This window comes from Ciconia boyciana, chromosome 2 (assembly GCF_034638445.1).
Source record: "Ciconia boyciana chromosome 2, ASM3463844v1, whole genome shotgun sequence".
Taxonomy (NCBI): domain Eukaryota; kingdom Metazoa; phylum Chordata; class Aves; order Ciconiiformes; family Ciconiidae; genus Ciconia; species Ciconia boyciana.
In genome coordinates this window covers 91,021,290-91,033,702 of record NC_132935.1, presented here as the reverse complement: position 1 = coordinate 91,033,702, position 12,413 = coordinate 91,021,290, and positions in this window count along the sequence as shown.

Sequence of the window (12,413 nt, the reverse complement as noted above, 5' to 3'; positions counted from 1 at the left end):
TAATGGTAATGCTCACTATTTCTTTAAGGTGGTTTTTTTGTTTGTTTATTGTTTTTTTGACTAGTGACAATATGTGGGATTTTCAGAATTACTTCTGCAACTAGGAACCCCATTGCCAGAAAGGCCCCCAAGCTTCCAACATCTCCGAAAGTGGAAGTACTCAAAGCTAACACTTACTTTTGAAATTGAGCTGAAATCTAGTTTTATCACCACTTGTGGTGTTTGAGCACAAAAGTGTGTCTATTCATCTCAGTCATAGCACGTACTCTGCAAATAGCTTAATTCCAATTTTTTTAAAATTGAAATGTGCATTTTAAGTCAGATGTTCAGAATTTTATTGATGGAATAATTTAACTGAGGAGAAAATCATACTGTAAATTTACGATATTACTGAAAATGTAGGCTTCTGGGAAAAAGAAACATTTTGGATTTGATGCACTGAATTACAGAAGGGCTGAATTAGTTTGTTCAAAAGTAGCATTGTAACATTTCACATAAATGGCCAAAAAGAAGAATTACGTTAAGACTCCCAGTGGGTAGATGAAACCTTTCACATGTTTTTAACAGTATGTATCATTCCTCTGAACAGGCGATTCCTTAGTCCTACCCTGCTGAAATTAATGAGCCTAGTTACAGGCAGAAAGAAGAAGGAATCCACTTTTTGTTTTACAATTGGCATTTCGGAGCAAATGAAATCTACTTGGATGCTAATTCAAGTAATAATGTAATGGTTTGCCAGCTTTTCTCACATCTTAATGATGTACAGTAATAAAATCCACTATGATGATGACAGGGTTCATTGGGTAGTTTTTTTTAATGGCTAATTTTTTCTTGTGTATTCCAGGGTACCAAACACTGGTAAATGAAATTGTTCAGAAGAGTCTCAGACTTAGAGTATGGGGAGGGCTTAACAGCATTAAAAAGCTTTTCAAGGACACAATACAAATGAGCACTGAAATCAGAAAGAAAAAATACCAGTTAAAAAACCAAACCAAACCAAAAGGAAAGGTGGCTAGAAGCAGAAGAAAATCTCTGATTATTTCAATCCATTGCAAATCAGGAAAGACTGAAAGCTAGCAGTCAGCTTGATGTGCAGTGATTAACTAAAGGCCAAAAACATGGACTAATAAAACAGGTTTTATATAAGAAATGCTTTTTTTAAAAACAGAAATCAAGCATCTAGAAGAAATTTCCAGGATTTACAGACATTCTTAGCCCATTTTCTTTCTATGTGCTTTTTTTTTTTTTTTTAAATAAAGAAACTCATCTACACCTCATACCTCCCTTCATACCAGCATTCCCAGCCAAAACGTTACTGTTTGCCAGCAGTTCCAATGATCTTTGCAAATTGCACGGAAGCAAATGCTGAGCATACACATGTAAGGCACGTGGCCCCACCTCTCACATATTTCTAAGGAATCATGAATGGGGTGTGGTGGAATATGATTGTACTGAAGCCTGACACCAGTCTTCAAGTGGCACCTCTTTTTCTCTGCCTAGATTAGCAGTCTGCACACAGCATAACATACTTAATGTGCACTGCAGCCTCCTGCTGACGGCCATAATCAGATGGTTATCAATCAGATTATTAAAGAGCCAAAGTAACAGGGTCACATTAACAGGATTTTAAAGAATTTGGCTGTCGTCAGAAGAGGGTTATTCTTCTGCCTGGCCTTTGGACTAGCTAGTTGTGTAACTAGTAAAATAATTTATCTGCTTGAAGTCTGTTTTATTCTGATCAACAGCCTGACTTACCTCTATTACTTTGCTTTTTGCATCCCCATTTCTCCTGTCTCTTTTTACTGTAGTTGTTTCAACTGCTAGCTGCTCTAGCCAGCACAACCTCAATTCCTGTTGGATTTACTGGATGCTGTTATAACCAACAGAATAAATAGTCAGGAGCAATGTATCCCTGAGTAGACTGACTCTTGCAGGAGACTTCCCTCCAAGGACGTCCAGTTGCTTTCTGGCTTGGTGCTAGCTCTTTATTCAGCTAAATATAAGTGTTTTGCAGACCTCAGCTGAGTTGGTTGGGAGTTATTCTAATGAGCTAGATTTTCTCTCAGAAATTTTAACAACCAGAAAGATTTCTTAGGTCTGGAGAAAGACCTGTGCTATGCAGAGCTACCCCAGGAGTGTTAGTAGCCCAACACTTATGGTACATGAGCAAGAGCATGCATACACGGGAGAACCAGATGGCGTTCAAGCCCCTAAAGCTACTGCTCCAAGAGTGGTCTCCCCTGTCCTGCTCATGCAGCTCTGTCTTTGGCTACTGTGTTTTGGGGTGGCTCCCCCTCCGTCTCTTTTGTGTTGCTGCACTTTGCACAGTAAAACAAACACCCTTCAATATGGCAACCTCCTTCTGGACCATGAGGGTGCGTGACAGGAGATCACCTTGTCAAAGCCATAAGTGAAATGAGAGGATCTTTACGTGGCAGCCTGGGTCTGCCTTCCCTGAGGGCAAAGAGAGGGGCGCTGGGTTTTAACTGAAGCACAGACACATGCATTAGATGGAAAAGGTGGGAAAGAAAGGACAGAAACTGGAGACAGAGAGGGATGGAAACAGTGGTGCTGAGGGGGAGATGCAAACTGCTGAAAGAGAAGGGAAGCTGATAGCATCCTGACAGAGATGAAGCTGGGTCAAGATTCTGCTGACATTTAAAGCCCATACAATTATCTCTGCAAGCTGTATTTAAAATTGCCGCAGGGCTGTAAAGCCTCTCTTGTTTCCCTTTTACTGTTCATTACTCCAGTTTGAACAACTTCAGTGTGAGAGAGAGGCATAGCCTGTCAGGCTTCAGAGCAGGACCAGAACCATCCACATCAACATCCTTAAAAAGGCAGGTGGACATTCAGATTGAAAGCAAGATACTAAACAAGGTTTTCACTGGTGCTTAAGAATGACAGGTGAGAGTCTGCTAGAAAAACTTTGCTTAATATTACCCCTTGATACAATTTTCACAAATCATTACACATTTTTACAAAAGAGTCAGCAGCTTTAAAAGAACCCCACTGGTCTTTCATCACTGTCACTAACCCACATCATACAAACAGTATTTTCCTTTGTATTCGAAATGCACATATTAACCAGAAAGTGGTCCTGTAGAAATGGAAATGACCCCTTAAAGACCCTTTGCCTCTTTAACAAGAAACAGCATTTTGCTGGGAAATCTATCCAGGTTAAGAGAATCATGGACTTAACAGCGCAGAAAAAACCCAAACCTTTACTTGGAAACCAGTTTAAAAATGACTTACTGTTTGTAGGACTGTAAGAGATGTGATAAGTTTTTTTCCAGGCCCTGGGTGATGTGTCCCCTTGATCTTTCAGGCATCTCCGATTAAGAATCCAAATTAAATTAGCTGTTAAAACACAAGATTTGTTTTATATGTCTATTTCAGTAAACTGAATTTACTCTCTTGCTGTTAAAGCACAAGTAACTAGGTTAGTAAAAAGAAAGTAGAGGTAATACTAGGAGTTGTACCAATCACAGGAATAAGATCAGGAAAAAAAGCACCTAAGGGGTGAGAACCATATCATGTATCATGTCCCAAAGGATGTAGTTGAAACTGTATTGATGGAATACATTAACATGAGCCTGGAAAGTTTATTTGAAGAGTATAGTTACAACAGTGCTCAGGGGATGAAGTAGGTCATTCCAGGTCACAATTCTGTTAGCATTAATTTCTATCATTCAGTTCTACTGTTTTTTGCTTACAACACAAATTTTGCAATTTAAACTAACTGTGTCTGCATGCTGCATACTACTTAAGAGGATGGTGAGTAACAGTCCAAAAAGAAACAATGGCAGCTCTGGTAACTTTAATATTTACAAGGAGACTTCTTAATGAAGCAATGCAACAGCCATATCATTCTACAATAGAGTGAGCTGTACTCCAATACCTTTCTGCCAAATGTCATGGAAAATTACAATGCTTTGCCACTCTTCAGTGGGGCAATACTGGAAATACACAGACTGCCCTACAGGGCTGCTGCTATGTTCTCCTCAGATGAGCCTGCAGCAGTGAAACGTGAACTTGAGGAGAAATATTTGGATATATATTGCAAGGGAAAGAGAGGAAATAAAGTTTTCCTGGCAGATAACTTTGTGTTGTGTAAAAGACAGCCAACATGTCTAAGTTTTGCAGAAGATATTTTGAAGAGAAACTAGGAATGAAAAGTGAGTGCACCTGAAGGAGGCTGGGTTCTCAAGGGCAGCAAAGCACTGGTGTGACAGTTATTCTGGAAAATAATTGGAAAAGCAAGAAAGAAATTAAAGCACTTGCTACTGCTCCTGTCACCATAATGAATTTTGCCCAGTTGACAATAAAGAGAGAGGAAATGCACCCCCTCCTCCCCCCAAAACCTCCAATATTTTGCTTTCAGTCTTGGATTGGCAAAGTTTGATTTTGCCCATACTGCTGAGAAGCCTTGAACCAATTTCCACAATATAAGTCCAACTATGAGAAGGAACATGAGTAGCCCTGTAAATCCATTTGCTTGAAATGTGTTCATGGTCCTCATTCTTGAACAGGAGGGAGGCTGACAAGATAGAAAGAAAACTGGCACTTACCATCTTGCCATGCTTGCTTTAGCTTTTGCCATAGCTTTAAGGTAAGAATATCCTTGCCCTCCCAACCCTCTACTGCCATGTCCTCCTCAGAGTGACCTACTCAAGTCTCAGATCTCTGTAGGACTCATGGAAGAGGAGGAGGGTAGTTCTCTCTAGACTAGAATTAGTTTGCTGCAGGCTCTGAAGCATAATTTTATTTTTCACAATTGCTGTGAGCAAATCAGTCACCAGCCAGTCACTGCAAAGCCTATTGACATGCATTTCAGAACAAAAGCATGTCAAGAGAAACATAATAAAAAACAATAAGAAATCTAGTTTATTGCTAGTTTTCTAGTCATAACTCAAAGCCACCTAAGGCTCCAGTAAGCACAGACACAAGTTCTGATACCCTTATTCTGATATTTCTCTTCCTTGGATATTCATTGGACACTTGATTAAAGTAATCTTTCTAAAACACCATCATGTCTTTGCTTCTTCACGTTTCTGATCCTGAACAGATCCTGAAACAGAACAGCATACACAAGTGGGAGAAGCAGAGACTTGTTTATCTGTCAATAGCTATCTGGCAATTAATGAACATGTATCACATTTATATCACTAGTGCATAAGTCTTCTTTGAAAATTTTTGTCCATAATGTTTAGCAAATTGAAACATAACAATCTTTGGAACTGCCTCATTCCTTAGGTATCAGTCACAACAACATATTTGGGTCTCCCTACCAGCAGGTAGTGAAAAAGCAACAGGAAGGGAGTTGGAACTGAAAGCTTCCTCCTGTTAAGAGAAGGGAATCATTCAGCAATCCCATTCCTGGTGATGGGCCTTGGGCTAAAAGAGGAGTTACAGCAGCTCTCCCAGCTGCTACAGTTTCTGAATTTCTCAGAAGAGGCTTAATCCCTTCTTTTTCAATGGTGCAGGGAAAATGAGGAGCTAATAGTCACCACTTGCTGCAGCAGTCTCTTTTGGCATCCATGTGGACAGTTTTGTCTACTCCCAAAACAAAAGAGAATTGTTTTCTATTTTGCCATAGCAAAGTTGCAGCAGACAGCACATACCACAAAAAAAAACCCCTTGTCATCATAGTCCATTGCTTTTACATTTTTTGTTTAATGAACTGAAGTGTGAAACTCTGAGATGCACAAAGATTTCAGGTACAGATGTGATTTTTCCGATGTGCTTCATCATTTATTAGAATCTCTTTTTTCTATGTGTACGTGAAATGCTTAAGGCTCAGACAAAAGAGAGTAATTTAGTATAATGCAAAATTATGTAGTTGTTCTATAAAACCTACAGACATTAAACCATTACAATGGGAAAATACTTAAATAGGATGAAAAAAACCCTTTAGAAATTATCTAATTCAATCTTATTGCCTTGTACAATGAATTGGACTCAATTTGCTTCTGGTGTCACAACTTAATAAAAATTAGAAAGGAGAACACCCACTTTAGGACAATTAGTCCGCACATTGGAAATGTGCAAGATATCCTTCTATAGTATATTTTATAGCAATTCTTCCAGTAATTGCTAAAAGGTACACACGCTGGTCTTAACCGATCTATCAACACACCACTTTATATGTACAGTGGATGGGGGCAATTTCCTTTTTACATATAATTTCCAAGTTACTTCTAGGTCTGCAGAACTCTATGCTCTGAATTGTGTGTGAGTTATGACACAATCAGAAATCCAGGCCTTTGCTGGTGACTATGGTCCAGTCAGGAAAGGTTCCCTCCAATTCCAGCAACCTAGTCACTCCTCCCTTCTTTTCCTTGCTTGATACTGGTAAGTGCTTATGCAACATAAGGCTAGAGGAACCTCAAGATGATATCTAATGCGCTTGTGTGCCCCTGGACAAGATCAAGTATAGCTACATAATTACTGGAAAATATTAGCTAATCTGGTTTTAAAAACCTCAAATGGCAAATGATGATTCTGTTTCTTTATAAACTAACCCATTCTAGTACTCAGTTTTCCCTACCATCAGGAAGCTGCTTCTTAATTTTGAACCCCAAACCTCATTGACTGAAGTATAAGCCCATTATGTTTTGTACTATCCACCATGAATATGAAGGGATTATACTCTACTTCATTTTTGCAGAAGTTTTTTAGTGATTTCAAGATCATAATGATGCCTCTTTCCAGTTTTCTTTTTCCTAAAGGACTCAAATTATTCCAATGTTTTCCAGTCAGTCATACGTTCAAGATTTCTAACTACTCTCAGGCCTTCACTGATTTGCCTCCAGGTCGGCCACATCTTTCTCGAAAGGAAATACCCAAAAGTGGACATGAAACTCAACATGAAGCTCTGAGACATTTCTAATGCTACATAAAGAGAAAGGTAATCTCTCTAATCCTTGTGCAGCGAGTCCCCCCCTTGCCCCTTAGTAGCTTTAAACTGATGTACCTTTGCTCATCTACATAGTAGATAGAGCAGGGACCCACTGGAAAAGAACACATCATTTAAATAACCATGGAGGAAAGTCTTCTTATGCTGGAACAGAGACATACAAGACCAATTACAAGACTCAGCCAGTGTTGCAGACATAAATTGCAGATGAGAGCAAAACACAGACTGAGTATATCACAAAACATAGCAAAACTGAAGTATTCAAGCTAAGAGATGCAACATTTCCTACAAAGACATGATGCAGTGCACCAGAAAGCAAGCAAGAGCACTCTAAAACAATCAGATGGCCAAACACAGCTTCAAAATTTCAGCTTGACTGTAAGGAATACAGTTGCAAGTAAAGGTCTCTCAAGCTATGACTTTCTATTCTACTCACTTTGCTAACGAAAGAGGGAATGCTATTTTTATAGTACTCAGTTCCTGCTACTGGACCCAAATCAAACAAGAAAGTAAATATCAGCCCCAAAGAGAAGGTAGGATTCACACCAATTCACAATAATTAAAGTTTATTCAGACACCGCCCCCAAACTAGCAAAAAAACCCCCCTCAGTTGAGGAAGCATCATACAACAAATTTCAGGCTTTGTGAAGTAGAAAAAAAAATTCATTTATAAGTTGAGTGCTGTGAAAATCTCTGTGCTTCTTCTAGTGTGTACCAATGATGACAGCTTATTTCCAGTCTTAGAATGATTAATACCATGCTCAGCTAATACAAAGTAGGACACTTCTGCTGTATTTAGGTACCTCATAAAGTTAAGAGATTAAATCACAAATCTTTGCCAAGTCTTTCAATTTCTTCAAGGAGAAAGTCAACATCTGGTTTCCTGGTAGCTGGGTTGGAGAAAAACATTCTGAAAAAATTGGCTTTGTTACTTTGTGGCTGGTAGCTAACCATTTTCATTCCTTCTTCTGTCATCTGTGCTTTGATCTTGGGAGCAAACTGATTTGCTACCTTGGTTACAATACCAGCAGTGTTTGCTGAATAAGAGGAAGGAAGGTTTAAAATCCTTTGTTTCTTCAAGAAATACATGTTACTACAAGGACTCTCAACAGTACACTATGATGCTTATCTGGAAAATGCCTGCTTTGATTAAACAAAGAAGTAACAAAACCAAAGTACAACGTAACATTAGTAAAGAATACTGCATATGTGAGAAGTAGACGACAATATGTAGAGAGCAAAGATCAGAAAGATATTCCATTCATCCATGCTTACCTCATCATCAAATACAAGCCCTAAGTTTTCTCTTGAACTCAGTTCCTTGTAAAGGTATTCAGGAAGTTCAAGATACCTGTTGCAAAGAGTCTCAAAGCCTGATGTTCCCTGTTGAATAGCAACCCATTTAGAGAACTGGTCATAGCACTGATAGACATTCACTATATATTACATAGACATAAACATGATGATAGAAAATTATAGGTTATGCTGACCTGTTAACTTTGTGTTGTGCAGAAGATACCATTCCAGAATATGCTAATAATAGCTTTATAAAAGTAAGAAACTGTTAGGAAATAATGCTATTTCTGGAATAAACATTAGTTCTTGTCGTTGTTTGTGATTAAAGTATGAAAAAGTAAGTGTGCACATTTTATATCCTATGTTTACAACATCAGCCTTTTATGCAGCATACACTATTTCATACGGGACATACTTTTATTTATCTAACTCAAAGAACTGGCTACCATATTCTAAATAACACTAAAATTCCATACCTATATATAACTATTTGGAACAGGAAAACTGGCCACACCCTTTCAAGGAAAGGGACAAGATGTTTTAAGCATTAAAGGCTGGAGATGTTTGGAAAAGAAGGCTCTACAAATAGAAGCATGTAATGATCTTATGTGGAAGACAGGAAGAAATCATAGAATCACAGAATATCTCAAGTTGGAAGGCACCGAATAGGATCGAGTCCAACTCCCTGCTTCTTTCAGGACTACCTAAAACTAAACCATATGACTAAGAGCATTGTCCAGATGCTCCTTGAACTCTGACAGGCTTGGTGCTGTGACTACTTCCCTGAGTAGCCTGTTCCAGTGACCAACCACCCTCTTGGTGAAGAACCTTTTCCTAATGTCCTAATCTGAACTTCCCCTGATGCAACTTCATTCCATTTCCTTGTGTCCTATCGCTGGTCACCAGAGAGAGATCAGCACCTCCCCTTTCGCTGCGCCCCTTGAGGAAACTGTAGACTGCCATGAGGTCACCCCTCAGCCTTCTCTTCTCCAAGATGAACAAACCAAGTGACCTCAGCTGCTCCTTGGAAGTCTTGTCCTCGAGGCCTTTCACCATCTTGGTCGCCTTCCTCTGGACACACTCTCATAGTTTGATGTCCTTCTTAAATTGAGGCACTCAAAAGTGCACACAGGACTCGAGGTGGGGCTGCACCAGTGCAGTGCAGAGTGGGACAATCACCTCCCTTGACCAGCTAGCTATGCTGTGCTAGATGCACCCCAGGACATGGTTGGCCCTTTTGGCTGCCAGGGCACACTGTTGACTCATATTCAACTTGCCATCAACCCAAACCCCCAGATCTCTTTCTGCGGGGCTGCTCTCCAGCCTCTCGTCCCCCAGTTTGTACATATAACCAGGATTACCCTGTCCCAGGTGGAGAATCCAGCACTTGCTCTTTTAAAATTTCATATGGTTGATGATTGCCCAGCTCTCTAGTTTATCCAGATCTCTCTGTAAGACCTCTCTACCCTTGAGGGAGTCTACAGCTCCTCCTAGTTTACTATCACTGGCAAACTTACTTAATGTACATTATATTCCTGCATCCAGCTCATTTAAAAAAACATTGAAGAGCACTGGCCCTAAAATTGAGCCCTGGGGAACCCCACTGGTGACTAGTTGCCAGCCTGAGGTAACCCCATTTACTGTAACTTTTTGAGCCCGACCCATCACCCAATTGTTCACCCAACGTATTATGGACTTGTCTAGCTGTGCGCTGGACATTTTGTCCAGAAGGATAGTGTGAGAGACAGCATCAGAAGCTTTGCTCAAATCCAAAACCACCACATCTACTGGCTTCCCTTGGTCAGCGAGGTGGGTGACCTTGTCATAAAAGGAAATTAACTTAGTTAAGCAGGACTTTCCCCTCGTGGACCCATGCTGGCTATGACCAATGACTGCATTGTCTCTCAAGTGTTTTTCAACAACTCCCAGAATAACCTTCTCCATAATTCTACCAGGCACTGAAGTGAGACTGACGGGCCTGTAATTACCAGGGTCTTCCTTCTTTCCCTTCTTGACAATTGGGACAACTTTTGCCAGCTTCCAGTCGACTGGGACCTCTCCAGACTCCCAAGACCATTGAACAATACTGGAGAGAGGTCCCACAATAACATCGGCCAGGTCTTTCAGTACCCTGGGATGAATCCCATTGGGCCCCATACACTTGTGTGCATCCAGCTGGAGCAGCAAGTCTTGAACAAGTTCAGAGTCAGCTGGGAGTTTATCATTCCCCCAGTCACAGTCTTCCAACACAGGGCTCCGGGGGTCCCAGGGCCCACTATCAGTGTTGAAGACAGAGGTAAAGAAGGCATTAAACGTCTCTGCTTTGTCTACGTCCCTATATGTGAGGTGACTGACCTCATCAAGTAATGGACCAATGTTATCTCTGGTCCTCCTTTTGCTGTTAACATATTTAAAAAAGCCCTTTTTGTTGTCCTTCACAGTGCTGGCCAGCTTGAACACTAATCGAGCTTTGGCCACACACATTTTCTCCCTACAGTGGCAAACAGCATCTCTGTAGGCCTCCTGTGTCGCCTGTCCTTGCTTCCAATGTCCATACATTTTCCTTTTCCACCTAAGTTCTACAAGAAGATCTCTGCTCAGCCAAGCTGGCCCCTTCTGCACCGCTTGCTTGACTTCTGCCACTCTGGAAGTGCCTGCTCCTGTGCTCTTAAGAGATGGCTCTTGAAAAGTGACCAGCATTCATGGACCTCAATACCTTCAAAAGCAGATTTCCAGGGGACCTTACTAACTAGCTCCTTCAGCAGCCCAAAGTCTGCTCTCCCCATAGCCAGGGTCAAAGTTTTGCTGCCAGTTTTCCTCCAATCACCAACAATTTGAAACTCAACCATTTTGCGGTCACTGTGACCAAGACAGCCACCGATCACCACTTCACTCATGAGACCCTCTCTGTTTACAAACAACAAATCTAGGAGGGCACCTTTCCTAGTTGGCTCCCTTAGTACCTGCACCAAGAAGTTACCTTCAACATGCTTCAGGAATTTCCTGGACCTGTTTGTGTCTGCTGTATAATATTCCCAGCTGATGTCCGGGAAGTCAAAAATCACCCATAAGGACAGGGGCAGCTGATCTAGAGATATCCCTTAATTCCTTATAGAATAATTCATCGGTGTTTTGGTCCTGGCTGGGTGGTTGATAGTAGACTCCCACAACAACATCCGCTTTATTTGCTTTCCCCTTCATCCTTACTCAGAGGCTCTCAACCTTGTTGTCACCAACTGCCAGCACCATATAATCCAACCCCTCCCTTACACACAGAGCCATCGCCCCACCTCGCCTGCCCTGCCTATCCCTCCTGAAGAGCCTGTAACCATCCATCAGAGCACACCAGTCACAAGACTCATCCCACCAGGTTTTGCTAATGCCAATGATGTCGTAGCTCTGGGATTGGGCTAAAGCTTCTAGCTCCTCCTGTTTATTCCTCATGCTGTGTGCATCAGTATACAGACATTTCAAACGTTCTCCAGTGTACTCAGCACATCGTGAAGCAGATTGAAGGACCTCACTAGCACACCGTCCCTCAAACGTTCTCATGCCACCCCATGGCTTATCGCTAGCAAGCCTGGTTTTATCCCTTGGTGCCCTTTATCCCTTGATTTTGATTATGGACAAAAGGTCATTTTAATTCTTTCTATATGTCTACATGCTATTTGCAGTTGTTCTCTTTCCAAAGCACTTTTCCAAAGCATCAGCATAGCTTTCCTTACAACACTTACAGCAGTGATTTTGAGAAATGAATACAGCTGCCCTTTTCTCTATGCTTTAAAAAGCAAGTTTACCCTGGATGAATGTTGTGAAGCTTTTTAGCCGCTGAAGGGTCCCATACCAAAAGAGGATTTTAATACCGTGACCTATGGTTTTGAACTCAATTCACCTGTCCTTCGCCACTTAAAAGTTTGACTTGTACTTTAAACTGCTTTAGGATCTCTGCACTGTTAAAGAGACCAGTTGAAGGAAAGGTACTTGCAGAATGTTTAGCAGCATGTTTAGCTTCACCATGAGGGGGACAGGGAACCTACAGGTTTCAATTTAAACAGGACACTTAATTCAAACAACTCCAGAGAGGGCAGATGAACCCCACAGCCATATAATTTCTAACTTGAATGGGAGTAGTAATAAAAAGCTTCTTAATATTTCCTGCTGCACTCCAATTTAAAGTTTACCTTTATCTTTAATTTCA